Below are 15,457 nucleotides of genomic sequence, written 5' to 3' on the forward strand. Positions count from 1 at the left end.
CTGCTGCCCAGGAGGGTCCCGTAGTGCAGGGGTTTGCAGATGGACACGTAGCGGTCATAGCACATAATGGTCAGAAGGGAAAACTCTGCTGCAATGAAGAAGATAAAGAAAAACACCTGTGCAGCACATCCTTTGTAGGAGATGTCCCTGGTGTCCCAGAGGGAATTGTGCATGGCATTGGGGACAGTGGTGCAGATCATGCCCAGGTCGCTGAGGGCCAGGTTGAGCAGGAAGAAGAACATGGGCGTGTGCAGGAGGCGGCTGCAGGCTACGGCGCTGATGATGAGGCCGTTGCCCAGGAGGGCAGCCAGGGAGATGCCCAGCAAGAGGCAGAAGTGCAGGAGCTGCAGCTGCCGCGTGTCTGCCAATGCCAGCAAGAGGAAGTGCCTGATGGAGCTGCTGTTGGACATTCCTTCACTCTGGGCATAGTGAACTGTTGAAAGAAGACTTTGACAAGCTTGGACAGATTTCCTTGAGTCCATCCTATGCTCTTTCATTAGGAATCCCCTCAAAATATTTATCTTGTTTTGAAGGAAATTTTCTTTAATTTCTTTATTTTTGATTCTGGATTTCTGCTCCTTCTGAGTTACTGCTTTATCTTCAGCATTGCTCTCAGGCTGAACACTGGGGAGCACAGAGGGAAAACAGGCTCGCTGTGCCCTAGTGCAGTCAGACCTGCTGGTCCCACACAGGTGCCCTTTGTTCATTTAACCTCTCTCTATTTCAGCATGATCACGCTTAAATCTTTCTTGAAAAATACAGTGGACTCTTGGAATTCTCCAGTTTAAAAATAACTTTATCCAAACCCTTCTCTCTTTCCCTATGCAGCTTAACAGGATGGGATACCAAGGGCTGGTCTGGCTCTCTGCTGCCTGGAGTTGTGCCTACTGGGAGCTGTTTCTCTCTATCCAAGCCTTGTGCCTGCCAGTGCTGCCAGAGCCCAGCCCAGCCCTGGGGGCTCAGCTCTGCCCTGCAGACCCCTCCCAGCACAGGGCACTGCCCAGGGGCATCTCCCTGGCAGCGGGGCCTTAAGGGTAGGGCAGACAAACAGAGATGCTGCAAGCCAAGGTTCTGCTGCTGCTGTCTTTAGGGAGAGGAGAGTGAGGAGGCGCTTTCTGAGGGAGATCTGAGGCCCATCTGCTGATGCCCAGGGTTACAGTACAGGAGTCTCAGTGACACAGCCAAAGCTGACAGCCCCTTTCCCTTCCCTTGAGGAGAAAGCTGAGAGCAGCCCTGGCCATGCAGCACCATCTCCAGAGCAGGAGGAATCTGACCTGATGGGGCTGGCTCCTTCCACCTCCAGCTTCTCCCCTGCAGCGTTCATGGGGAGCTGCCAGGCAGGCTGAGAGCTGCTCCTGGCAGGTGGCACATGCCCTGGGCTGGCCAAGAGCCCTGAGGGCTGCAGGAGCTGCTCTGCAGGACAGCCCTGGCCAGCCCTGGCTGCAGCCCCAGCTTAACCCCGTGCAGCCGTCCCTGGCAGCAGGAGCCATCCTGCCCTGTCCCTGTGATGGTGCCCAGGGCAGCCCCATTCTGCATCACATCCTCCTCCTCCTCCCCCTCCTCCTCCTGTGCCAGAGAGAAACTGGGAGAGTCCTCCTGACACATCCTCCAGGCTGTGGGGTGCGCTGGCTTCAGGACATCCCTCCAGGAGCACGGGGGACATTGCCCTGCATCCACACACTCACCGTGCACAGGGCTGTGAAGATCTTTCCCCAAGTGAAGTCTCAGCTCAATGTCTTCCCAATCCTGATTGCCTTCAGCCTGTCTCTGCCTGGCTCCTGTCCCCTCAGTGTCTGCAGGCAGAGCCCTCAGCCCTGCTGGGCTGGGAGAGGAGCTGGTCCTGGGAAGAGCTGTTCCTTTAAAGCTCAGCAGTACAGACACAGCACAAGGACTGAAATCAGACTCTTGGGGATTTGGTGTTATTTACATCAAACTGAGTCCCTGAGAGAGTGTTCAAAAAACTTCTCAACAACTCAAAATTAAATTGAAACTCCAAAGTTTTCCAAGTTTTAATGGGTACCTCTGAGAGACACAAATGAGAAATTTTCCTCTGGTTCCAGTTAGAGCAGAACACTGGAGGCAGTGATGACAGCTGGGGACCAACAAGGCAAATGTGTCTCTGGTGCTGAGCAAACCTGGATGTGTTTGAGGAATGCAAAGAGCCCAGGCCTGAGCCCCAGCCCCTGGCCAGGCAGATCCTATCCCTCCCTCCTTGCTCAGGGCTCTTCCCGGGATGGGCACTGGCATGTGGGGATGTGCAATGTCAGGGACAGGAGCATGGGGCGGCCCCTGCCAGGCTGCTGAGCCGGGACAAGGAGGCAATGAGGCCCCAGGCCTGCAAGGGTCACTTGTCTCCTGCTCCTGCCTCAGGCCCAGGCCCAGGCCCAGCAGCCATGGCCAAAGTGCTGCCCAAGTTGGCTCTGGCAGGGCTGTCTTGCAGCTGCTGCCCATCCCTGTGCCCTGTGCAGCCCAGGCTGTCCCACGGTGTCCCTGCCCTGCGCCTCTGTCCCTGCAGGCTGTCGGCATCCCCCGGCTGCCCCACCTGGCTGGGCCCTTCCTTTGCTGACAGCTCTGCCTCCTGCCTGCCTCTGCCTGCCCACACAGAGCCTGGGGCTGACCCAGACTGCTTGAGATGTGCTGTGCCACAGCCCTGCCCTGGGAGGGAAATTAATCTCTCCTTGTTTCCATTCTGGGTCTTCACAGCTGCACTTGGTGACATTATTTCTATCTCGGGTTCATTTCCACTATGAAGAAGAGGTCCAATATATTTGAATCCACCTTTGTCATCCTCACAGGCTGTTCTTGTTCTGCCCTCAGTCTCCACTGAACCCAGGACTTCCAGTTCCCATACAGTGATCATGTTCTTGGGGCCTCCAAATCCCATCCTGGGAGATCTCTGGGCCTTCTCAAAGGTGCTCAGCCCTGGAGATGTGATTTAAGTCCAGGAATGGCTGAGTACATTTTTGCCCAAGATTGTATTGGAGAATATAATACAGAATAATACACTGTATCTTTTAAGTGACTGAGGGCAGATTTAGATTTTCTGTAAGGATGAAATATTTTTTGATGATGGTGGCAGGACACTGGCATAGGCTGCCCTCAGAATTGAAACCCCATCACTTGATGTGTTTAAGGTCAGGGGCTTTGTACAACCTGAACGAGTGAAGGTGTTCCTGGGTAATGGGAGTTTTACCAAAGACTCTTTTCGGTCTCTTCCAACTCAAACCATTTTACACTTCTTTGGTTCTTATATCCCAACTGCTTCTCCACAGGGCTGCAAATACCTATGCACACCCTGCCAGCATTTTAATGTGGCCTAATTGCCAACACTTTCATAAAAAGGAAAGAATTGCCATATTAGGGACATGAATTGCCATGTTTATGGAGGAATCATTAAAAGCCCCAAAAGTAAAGAAACTGAAAGGAAGGACCAAAATCTCAGTGTGAAAGATTCACCAAGTGGGACAATGGCAGAGACTCTGACGGTGACCTCCCAGCTGACGATGGGGGTTTCTGCCTTGGGGTCTGAGTATCAGGATGGAAGGTCGCTCCCAGGAGGAGTCCCTGTGCATTTTCCTCCCCCATGGCTCTGCCCTTCCTGATCCAGCAGCTGTGGGGCAGCAGAGCAGGGGCAGTGCAGGGACAGGCCTGGTTCTGACAGGGCTGTTGTGGTTTAGGAATGGTGCTCCCAATTTACTACACCTACTACCAAGACCAGGTGTCGCCCCAGATTTATATTCCCACCATTGCCCCCCCACACCACAGGGGCTTTGCCTGGCCTGGCCCTGATTGATCTCAGCCCATATTTCACAGTCAGGGATAACCTGGAGATGGTGTCCAGGGTTCACCCTTGTGTGGCCAATCCAGACCCCCCTGAGGCGCTTTAATCCTGGCCGCCCCATCCTCCTGTCTGTTGTTGTGATGCTCTTCAGTGCCAAACTCTTGGGCACATGAGCATCCACAGGAGGGAGTTTCACAGCCAACTTCTCCCCCAGACAGAGATGTCTTGCCCCAGTCCAGCAGCCCAGCTGGGTTTTCCTCTGTGCTCCCAACTGTCCTTTTTCCATGGTTCCAGCCACCCCAGAGAGCATTTCCCACCATCCCTCAGTCAGTGCAGAGGTGCAACGCTGGCCATTTCTCTTGCTCAGAGCTCCAGGGATGGTCCCAGTGCTGCAGTGACTGCAGGAAAGGGGACCCCACAATGGGACATTTCTTGGTCAGATACAGACAGGAAGAGTGACAAACTGTCTGTGACTCGGGTTTTGGCCTCGCAGCCCCCACTGTGGTTTGCAGAGAGCTACAGTGTGGCTCGGCCCTGGCTGTACCCAGCAGTGCTGGCCTGGGAGAAGGTGTTGGTGCCAGCTGGCCCAGGGAGCTGCAGCATTTGGGGAACGAGTTCCTCCTGGCCTCCTGCCTAGGGTGACACTGCAGGGCCTCATGGAGCCGAGGGGCCATTGTAGGACTTCAGGGCCCCATGGAATTAAGGGGACTCTTTGGACATTGTGGGGCCTTGTGCGACTGAGGCCATCGTGACACTTTAGAACCAAGGGGCCACTGTGAAACTACAGGGCCTTGTGGAACTGACACTGAAATCACCCAAAAAGAAACTTTCTAACACAGTTTGAGTATCAAAAAGCATTCATTTTTATTGCAGCACTGATCACTTGGAGGAGCCTTCCTCCATCATGCGAACAGAGGTTTTATGACACACACAAGTTCCATATTTATGAGCTATTCCTCTGTGATGCTCTACATCTGGCCTGTAGGCCACACAGTATAAATAATTCCAACTTCATAAGTGATTTATTATATAATTACCTTGCTTATGTAATTCGACCAGTAAGAGCAGGCCCAGGCCATTGGAGACTCAGGCTGCTATTGGCTGGTTAGCTGAGTAGTAACTGGCTCAGCCAATGAGGATTACCTTCATGGGCCTTCTTATCTATATAAGGAAGTTAGATCTCAATAAAGCTGCCTGTTGCTGCATGAACACTCACAGTCTAGTCACCTGTCTCCACGGGCAGGAGTTACTCCACTCTCAGGCATGCAGAGTGCTGCCAAAACCTGGCACCACTGAGCACCAGGACAGCCTTGCTGGTGCCAGGAAAGCTCAGCAGCACCTTTCTCTCCCAGCAGCATAACACTGGCACAGGCACTGAGCAGCCACGGGCAGCTGACTACTGCTGGGAGACAAAAACCCCAGAACTGGGGGGTTTACAGTGCAGAAAAAACGTGGAGGCACTTTTCTGATGATGCCTACTCTCATCAAGGCTTCATCCAGCAAGAGGAATAGATAAGCTAAACTTATTTCTGGATAAACCACGTTATTTCCACCCTGAGGACCTGAGGCTAGCACAGGAGCCAGCAGAGGCCTTTTAGACAGCAAAATATTTTTGCCCATTTTCCCAGGCTGGCTCACGGTCACACCTCACCCATGTGGCTCCAGAGCTCTTGCTGTGTCCCACGGGCAGGTTATCCCTTCACATCTGCTCTCGCAGGCTCCAGTGCCCTCCCGGAGCGCCTCCCCGGCTGTCCCAGCACAGCTCAGCACAGCTCAGCTCGGGGTTCCACACGCCACGGGGCCAGGGCACCTCAGAGCTGCTCCTTCGGGCGGGTCACCGCCATCGGTCATCGGCTGAAGGCCTAAAGAGAGGACAGCAGAAACATCACAAATAAGCCATTAGTTCAATCTGTATTCACAAAGCTCAACAGCAGCGGCCTGGCTTGTGGCAGAGGACAAAAGCCAGCACACCGAGTGAAAGGCTGAGGAATTAATGCTGAACCGCACAGCCGAGCAACATCCCCAGTCCCCCGGCCGAACAGATAAATAGGAGACAGTGAGTATTTCAGGTGGCGCTTTCCTGCCCCGGAGCCCCGGTCTCCAGCCCCGCTGCCGCCGCCACCCGTGCCCTGTACCCGCCCCCCCCCCCTCACCTCATGGCGGCGGTGGCCCCTCATGGCGAGGGAGCTTGGCCCGCCAGAGCTGCTCCTTGCCCTCATGGCGGCGAGCTGAAGGAGCCCAGCCCGCCAGAGCCCCTCCCTACCCTCATGGAGAGGGAGCCCGGCCCGCCAGAGCCGCTCCTGGCCCTCATGGCGGCGAGCTGAAGAAGCCCAGCCCCCCAGAACCGCTTCATCTCCACACGGCGGCAGGGGCAGAAAAGGCGCAGTCCTCTCCATGCTGCCGGGGTGATTCCACAGACACCGCCCCGCTCGCTTCGGCCGCTCCCCCCGGGGCGGGGAAAAACCCTCGGTAATCAGGCACCGGGAGGGACTTTAAGATCGTCTCGTCCCACTCCCTGCCATGGGCAGGTACACCTTCCACTGTCCCAGTTGCTCCAGTCCCTGTCCGACCTGGCCTTGGACACTTCCAGCATCCCTGACAGAGCCGGAGCAGGAACACGATCTGTGGAGCTGGGAGAACTGAACTCAAGCACCGGCTCATGGGAAGCAGAGGGCCGGTGAGCTGCCTCTGCTTGCCCCTGATGTGTCCCACTTCGGGCACAGGAGCTAGAAGTGTCAGCTCAGAAACAGCTGCCAGCAACAAAAATCCAGCCCTGAAATAAGCAGAGAAAAAGCTGTGGTGCTGCCAAGTGCCTTGCTGGGAGAAGCACAATTCCACACCTTCCCTGACCTCCACTGGATGCTGTAACATCAGCCCAGTGCTCTGTGTATCCATGTCTGGGCACAGCAGTGTAACTGTAACTCCCTCGCTGGGGATCCATTCAAAGGAAGTTTTTCTCTGGGCTTTGTACTCCATTGAGACACTTGAAGGCCTTCCCAGAAAGCCTGGCATCCCTCCCCCATGCTCCTCATGTGCTTATGCTCTCAGAGCTCAGCAGTGAACTCAGCTGGAGCTGCGCCTTGCCTCAGGCAATCATCCACTCCAGCTCTGTCTTCTTCAAATGTTTCATGGTCTATTTTCAGCCCAAGCAGGCAGCTATTTTTCCTGGATGTGGGGTGCTCCTCTCCAGCTCAGCCTGATCCTCCCTTGTCCTGGGAAGCTCCGGGCTTGTTGTGCCCAGGACACTGCTGTGTGCAGGGACAGAGGCTGGTGCTGAGCAGAAGGAGCTCGGTGCTTCCCCTGTCACTGATGAACCTGGTGAGGAACAGGTTTCCCAGCTATGCCCAGTGCAGCACAGCAAAACCTGTCTGGGGGAGAGACAGGTAAGAGCAGACACAGAACACTTCATGCTCTTGTTCCTGGGGGTCTCGCTGCCCATGGCCAAGGGCACGTGCCCACACAGGCATGGATGATGACTCTGCCAAGACCCTAAGCCACAGCTTCAGTTTAGAACTCTTTAATTCATTAGCCCAGCATGAGGCCCAAATTAATATGCTTTGTCTCTTTAATAAGACATTTTCAGCAGGACTGGGGAGATACTTCAAAAGCTTCCTGAATGCCAAATACCAGAACTCAGCAACTCTCAGTGCCAGGACCAGTCTCTCACTTCCCAGTATAGATTCCCTCTGTGTGCACAGCTTTGTCTCTGCTTGCTGGCCTTGGAGGGGGGCTCAAACAAAGGCCTGCACATCATTTGTGAACTTTGGGTGAAAAGCATCAAACCAGATGAAACACAGCAGAGCCGCTCTGCCATGGGGGTGAAGCCCTTTTCTGTCACAGGAATGTGCTCTCTGTATTAGCTGCAGCCAGTCCCTGTTGTTCATCTTGGCTTGCTGACCACTAAACAGAGCCTCCTTTTCTCCTGCAAGTGTCCTGGCAAGGCCTGAAAGGACTGAGAAGCTTTGTTCCAAGCCAGATTAGAGATATGAGTTACTACAAAACAAAAGCCCAGCAAGCCTCCTGGAGAGTTCCTCTAGTCTAGGCACAGCCTCCCCTGAGCTCCCTGCATCCCAGCACAGCCCTGCAGCTTGTGTTCAAAGCAACTCAACTGGCTCCAGAAGCCTGGGTAACCTCTGTCGAGTGAATGTTCAGTTGCAGCATAAAGGAGGAATCACATCTGAGTGATTTTGCTCCCATAAATTAGCAGGATGGGTTAAACCAGGACATGAGCACTGTCTGCTGGCACAGTGCATCCACTCAAGAGATCTGCACTGGCATGGAGCTGTAGTGCTTCAAAAGACGTGCGCTCCAAGCCTGGGGTGGGACATCCCCCATGTAGCTGATGTCTGCAGCTCCTGTGGCAGCAAGAGAGATCCTTTACTGTCACCTCAGCCCTGAACACACCCGTGCCCAGGGCTCACTGCCTGCCCCCCGTCACTGCTCAGTTCTGGCACTGCAGGGCTGCTACTGTGATCCTTCTGTACCAATCTGATTTTGGCTCAACACCATTTGGCCACACTGTCAGTCACTGGAGAAAAAGACAGAGTAGTACTGTGGGAAGAGGAAGAAAATTCAGTAAACCTATGGAAGAAAAGATCTGTGGATGTACATCATCATTTACCATGGTGGTCACCTCCAGCCCCACAGCCAAGCACGTTCAGGCTTTGGTGAGAAGAACTTTTATCCCCCTGGTGTCTGTCATGGCTGGGGCCCGTGATGATGACACCCCATGGGTGTTGGTGCTTGCACTGCCCTGTGAGTGACACCAGCCTTGCTTGGCTCCCACACAGCAGAAGGCAGGGCAGCCATGGCCTCGATGGTGCCTTTTCCTCTTTGAGGTGCTGCACCCAGGTCAGGGATACCCCACACATGAGCATAGACTGGGAGAAGAGCTCATTGACCAGCAAAGAAGGACTTGGAGGATATAATGGATGAAAAGCTGGACATGAGCCAACAGTGGCAGCCCAGAAACTCCCCTGTGCTGGGCTGCACCCACAGAGGAGTGGGCAGCTGTCGACGGAAGGAGACCAGGACATCAATTAGATCATCACAGGCCTAATTTTATTGATCAGTACGGCGGGTTAAATACAGTTCATAATGAGCTTCATACATATTGCAAAAGTTGAGCTCAGGATTGGTCAGTTACATATCAGCAACTACGCCTACTTTCTGCATTCTTATGGTTATACTTTTGATACTTTCTACATATTCTCAGGAAGAATCTCTATTCCCTATCCTCATGTTGTGGCAAGGGCATTCTGTCCTTGCCTGTCATTGGTCACTGACTGCTGACTTCTCCTTTCAGCCTGCTGACTGCTGACTTCCCTCTTTCAGCTTGACCAGCGGCATTATGTCAGTATGGCCTTTCTCAGCTAACCAATTATTAATAAATCTCTCCACATTTCCCCCATTTTCTTCTTGAGCAAGGAGATTAGTTTGCAAGGCTTTTGCTATTGTACAGCTGACCATGAATACAAGGCAAAATAAGCAAAAACATTAAAATTACACCCAGTAGACCTATAGCATAGATCACAAGGTTCCTCAGCCATGGCCCAAGTCCTAAGCTTTTAAGCCATTCGTCAATTCCTAAACCTTCTTCTTCCTTGAGATTGTGAAGTCCCTGTTGCAGTTCTTTTATCTTAGTGTGAATGGACACCGAATGATCAGACAGATTCATGCAACACATTCCCTCAAACTCTTCACATCCATGCCCTTGTGCTAAGAGCAAAAAATCTACAGCAGCTCTATTTTGCAAAACAGCATGGTTAACACTCTGCACATCTGCGGTTAGCATGTCTAGAATTTGTGATGTCTTGTTCAGCTCATCCTTTGCCCACCATCCTAATTGTTTTGCTGAGTTCATGGCTTTATTGGCAGATCCTCCTGGCAAGATAGTTGAAACTACCACCTGTTTGAATGTACCCCAAAACTGTGGATCTCCTATCTGGCTGCAGTCCAAGTCATGGATGCTACGTCTTTTCCTGTTTGAATTGTGACTCAGCTGCATTAGCAAGGACACATTAGGGTGAAACAATGACAATTTTTCCAAATAGCAGGGTTCACCCTGTGGTTTAGCTGGTATACCATTCCATGCCCTGTCTCCACAAATCAAAAATATTCCTGTGGGTAATTTCATCGGTGCCGTGATTTTTGTGCTGTTACATTTACTGTAATGCTGCGAAGAGATTCCACTCACATTCAGGAATCTAGGGTGGCCCATGTTTCTTTAGGTCGGTTTGATTTCTGAGCATCCGAAAATTCGAAGCTAAACCATCCGCCAGCTGTAGTGTTAGACATGCTGGCGTTTGTATTGCCAAAAAGATCCAATTCCTCAGGAGGAGAATGCAAAGGAGTGTTAAGTGATTGGATCAGTAAACATTGACGATAGCCATCACTCTGACCTGCAGTATACCCTTGTTGCACCGGCAATTTGATGTTTGACATGTTAGGCATACATAAGGTTCGATTGCTTATCAAACCGCAAAATTCTCCAGGAGACCACACCGGAAGTCCCACCAGGCATGTTCGAAATGGGTTAGTGACTCCTCCAAGACTAAGACAAAGTGATGATTGGTTAGTTTGATTAGCAAGGGTCACCCATAAATTTTCTCTTGGCTGACTAAAACGTGTTACTCCTACTGCTTCACTTGCTACAGCATTGAGCAGTATAATAAAAACAAACCTCATTTTTCTTTCTGCTTGCTTTGTTTTTCTTTGTTGTCTTTTCCCTGGTTTGCTATATTGTCTATTGTAAGGCTGAGTCAATTTTTGAATATACTGATCTAATTCTAAATCAGCATCCTTGCTCACAGGTATAGCATGAGATAAGTTTGAAGGCAAATCAGCTTTACAGCGAGCTGCTATGATACGTGAGGCTTTAGTAATTTCAAATATTCTAAGTATTTCCTGCAACTTCCACCTAAGATATGCTATAACCACTTGTTCTGCACTCTCAAAAAGCTGTAATCCTGTCCGTCCTGGCAGGCCAGTACTTTGTTCAAGAGCTCTAACCCAGATAAAATTTCGAATCCACCTTCCAAAACAAGGTCCACACCATAAATATCCTAGTGACCTCTGTGAATACCAATAAACCTGATTACAATCTGCACAATGCAAAGCTATCCATGCATAGCACTTATCAACATCCCTTTTACAAACATAACAAGGAAGTGAATGTAAGTAAGGACCAGTATGAAAGTCTGATTCTTCAATTCAATGTAACCAATTCAATGGTGGTGATTGCAAAGCCTCTTCAGCCTTTTTACTATATGAGGCTAACAGCTCAAGGTCTTTCTTTAACACAAGGTGTACCTTATTTCGTAATCGTAGTTCTTGTTCGTTATCTTCCTCAACAACTATATCCTCTCGAGGGTCCCACAACTGTAAAATTGTCCTAATCATAGAAAATTAATTAGCAATCACCAATAGCCTTATTTAGATGAGGTCGTTCCCTTTCCTGCCTTCCTTTTCTTATCTATCTTCAATCTTGCTGCTCCTGATTTTACTGGTCCTGCCACTTGCAAACTCAATTTCTGCAACTTTTCAATGCAGCAATCGAGTGCTCTATCAGGATTCCCCTTGAAGGGCCCTACAATCGAGCTCTGTGTTAAAGGCACTAATTTTCTACACCTTACAGAGACTATATGTGATTTACTTTGAACCTTAATTCTATTCACAACACATTGTACCTCCCATCGATAGTAAGCAAGAACTTTCTGTTCAGGAGACTCATAAAGATTTAGAGCTATATATGCGTTTTGCCCTGTTTGTCTCCTTAATTCATCTTGCCAGCTTTTTCCCCATGTGTGCTCGTGTTCACAAGTATGACACCACAAATCCCGTAATAATGATTGTTCTATCCAAAAAGTTCTTTCACAACCCCCACAACGTAGAGCTATCCAGGCAGCACAATGTGGACTGTGACAGTCAAGGCAATGTAGTTTCGCTGGATTTGTTAAGCGAAAAGTTGATAATGAGTCAATGAAACCAATCAACTCCTTGGCTGTCCGATAGTGATGTGTCAGTGCTCTGTCCACCGCTTCCGAGTACCCCTTCAACTGTAGCAGTAGCAGTTGTAGGACTAGAAGCAGTTTCTTCCCCAGTCGCTCCTTGTCCTCCTCCGTGAGGTGGTCCACCAGAGGCTGCATCAAAAACAGGTTTAGTCCACTTAGCAGGCACCCACAAAGGCCCTGTAGGTGAGGAAACACAAAGATACTCCCGATTTCTTCTTGAGCAAGGAGATTAGTTTGCAAGGTTTTTGCTATTGTACGGCTGACCATGTTCTGAATACAGTTAAAGATACAAGGCAAAATAAGCAAAAACAGTAAAATTACACCCAGTAGCCCTATAGCATAGATCACAAGGTTCCTCAGCCATGGCCCAAGTCCTAAGCTTTTAAGCCATTCGTCAATTCCTAAACCTTCTTCTTCCTTGAGATTGTGAAGTCCCTGTTGCAGTTCTTTTATCTTAGTGTGAATGGACACCGAATGATCAGACAGATTCATGCAACACATTCCCTCAAACTCTTCACATCCATGCCCTTGTGCTAAGAGCAAAAAATCTACAGCAGCTCTATTTTGCAAAACAGCATGGTTAACACTCTGCACATCTGCGGTTAGCATGTCTAGAATTTGTGATGTCATGTTCAGCTCATCCTTTGCCCAGCATCCTAATTGTTTTGCTGAGTTCATGGCTTTATTGGCAGATCCTCCTGGCAAGATAGTTGAAACTACCACCTGTTTGAATGTACCCCAAAACTGTGGATCTCCTTTCAGCCTGCTGACTGCTGACTTCCCTCTTTCAGGTTAACCAGCAGCATTATGTCAGCATGGCCTTTCTCAGCTAACCAATTATTAATAATACTCTCCACAGGCAGCAGGTGAGGGGGGGATGGTCCCCCTCTATTCTGCCCTTGTGAGATACCCCTGCAGAGCTGCTCCAGCATCAGAAGGACCTGGAGCTGTTGGAGCAAGTCCAGAGAGGCCATGGAGATGCTCCCAGGATTGGAGCCGCTCTGCCATGGAGCCAGGCTGGGAGAGCTGGGGGTGCTCACCTGGACAAAAGAAGGCTCCAGGGACAGCTCAGAGCCCCTTCCAGGACCTAAAGGGGCTCCAGGAGAGCTGGAGAGGGACTGGGGACAAGGGATGGAGGGACAGGACACAGGGAATGGCTCCCACTGCCAGAGGGCAGGGCTGGATGGGATATTGGGAATCAGGAATTGTTCCCTGTGAGGGTGGTCAGGCCCTGGCACAGGGTGCCCAGAGCAGCTGTGGCTGCCCCTGGATCCCTGGCAGTGCCCATGGCCAGGCTGGACATTGGGGCTGGGAGCAGCCTGGGACAGTGGGAGGTGTCCCTGCCATGGCAGGGGGAGGAATAAAATTATTTTTATGGTCTCTTCTGACCCAACCCATTCTGTAATTCCATCATCTCCTCTGCCTCCACAGAGGGGCCATTTCCACTTCCCCACTGCCATCACAAGATGGCATTCCAGACCTAAAATCTGAGCTGGCTCAACTGATACTTGGAGATCTTTTCCAGGCCCTGGGGTGTCCAACCCCAGGAGAAGCTGTGGATTTAACCCTGCCCGCTGAGCTCTTCTGCCAGGTCTCAGCCCTGACACTGCCTTTTAATCACATCCTTTAACGCCAGGGCTGTGCTTTAATCAGCTGCACTGAAACACTGCTGCCGTTACTGTGTAACCCCTGAGCCATCTAATTGCACTGAGTTAAGCCTGTTACAGCTTTGACAGTGAATGTCATGCAGAGCACTTTAATCTTGACCTGCAATACCTCGGGCTCTTGCAGGGCCTCCTCTGCCTCCGAGGACACGCTGCTAATCAGACCGAGCCAGGATGTAGTTTAAGACATGGACAAAGGGAGCCAAGGGCAAATCATGAGCAAAATGAATCTGACTCATTTTGTTACAAAGCAGTGTTGAAGGTAGAGCTGCCTTTTCTTTGCCGGAGAATGATTTGGGAGAGCAGTGAGAATAATTTGTTTCAATAATTTATAACTTCAAAATAATAACAAAAACATGAGAGAAAAATCATTCTTCTTAGATATGTTTTTTAAAAAGAAAGCTTATTTTGAGTTAGGTGCATAAAGCACTGGTGCAGTGTGTTATCCCCTGTGTCTGCTCCCACGTGTGAGTGGGTGCTCCAGGCTTCACCCACCAGTTGCTCCCTGCAGGAAGAACCCATGATCCAACCATCTCCTTCCCTGGCCAAGGGCCTGCAGCGTCCCACCGGGGCTTGGTGCCATGTCCTGGGTGCCAGCTCTGCCAGCACAGCTCCCCGGGGGTGGCAGTGGGGCAGGATCTGCTGCTCAGCTGCCTCGGAGGCTGGGGCTGGCTGTGTCCCTCTGGGCAGCTCAGGAAAGGCTGCTCCGGCTGCTCCTTGCAGGGAGCTGGAGCAGCAACCTCACTTGATCGGGGGAAGGAGCAGTCAGGAAAGGTTACATAACCCCGATCAGGCTGCCAGAGGGGCGGTGCAGCAGCAGCAAGGGCAGTGCCACTCTGGATGTGGCTGGGCAGGAGCGTGCCCTGCCTGTGGGACCCTGCCTGTGGGACCCTGCAGCCCCTCTGTCCATTCACTCTTGCTTGGGTCTCCTGGCCCTGTCAGAGCTTGCTGGTTTTGTTGTCCAAAATGCCCTTGGGCAGCTCGAGGAGCCCGTGCAGTTCCCTCTGTTCTGGGCTGAAACTGCTGCACAGCAACTCCTTTTTCCATTTCATCTCTGGCAGAGCCCTTGAGCTTTGCTCCCTTCCTCTTCCACCCTCCTCTCCTCCTTCTGAGCTTCTCTTTGGCCAGAGGACAGATCACAAACCACAAGCTCTGCTATTCATCTACCAGATCCCAAGCCACTGTCTCAGTGTGATAAAGGTGATCTGCTAATCGTGTGGAGAGGATCCCCCAGGATGCAAACCCCTGCTGGGATCTGTGGCAATTCCATGGCATCAGCCACAGGGTCAAACGTACAAGGGGGGGTTGCAGCTGCCTTGCCTGAGTGTGGGCACCACAATCAGCCTGCCTCAGGAATTGAGACCTGCACAAGGCCCACCAAACACACCTGCGTCCTTCCAGTGGCCCACCAGGTCTCCTGGCAGCAAGGAATTTGCTTTAGTTCTGTGAGTTTTATAAAGCCTGACTCAAATCCCAGGGATTTCAGGCAGTGCTGACACGCAGAGTGGGGTGGTGTGAGCACAGCCCTGGGGTCAGGTGCTGGGGCAGATGGGTGGGCACGTCAACATCAACCCAATGTTTTAGAGCAGAGCTAACTAGGAACAGCTTATTCCATTAAGAAAAAAAGAAAACCAATAATCATTCTTAATTAGGACAGAAACCTCCAGATAGGCTTTTTTAAAGAAAATGCCTAAAAATACCATTTTTGCTTTGATTTGAAAACTATTTTTTGCTCTTCAGACTGTAAGATAAAACAATCTGAATTGATGATGCATTTCACAGCAAAAATACATCCCTTTTCATCTTGAAAATGCTGAAATGAGTTGTTACAAAATTTTCAACTTTTACCCCCTTTCTTAAAAAGCAAAATTTTTAATTTAGATGAAATGTCTTTTTTTTTTTTTTTTTCCTAATGGAAACGCTTGATTACATTTTTACCCAACAGTTCTAATTAGAATTAACAATTACAGCTGATTCTTGGTGGGGTGATAAACAGCTGG

At 50.7% G+C, this 15,457-nt stretch overlaps 1 non-coding gene across 1 annotated transcript; it reads right to left on the minus strand.

The window, feature by feature from the left end:
- Positions 1-4,984: 4,984 nt before the first annotated feature.
- On the minus strand, positions 4,985-5,188 carry LOC134433496 (small nucleolar RNA SNORA74). The gene has a single exon (XR_010031568.1). It is a non-coding gene; the product is annotated as a small nucleolar RNA SNORA74 (small nucleolar RNA).
- Between the last annotated feature and the right edge of the window lie 10,269 nt (positions 5,189-15,457).

This window comes from Melospiza melodia, unplaced genomic scaffold (assembly GCF_035770615.1).
Source record: "Melospiza melodia melodia isolate bMelMel2 unplaced genomic scaffold, bMelMel2.pri scaffold_18, whole genome shotgun sequence".
In the NCBI taxonomy this organism is placed as follows: Eukaryota; Metazoa; Chordata; class Aves; order Passeriformes; family Passerellidae; genus Melospiza; species Melospiza melodia.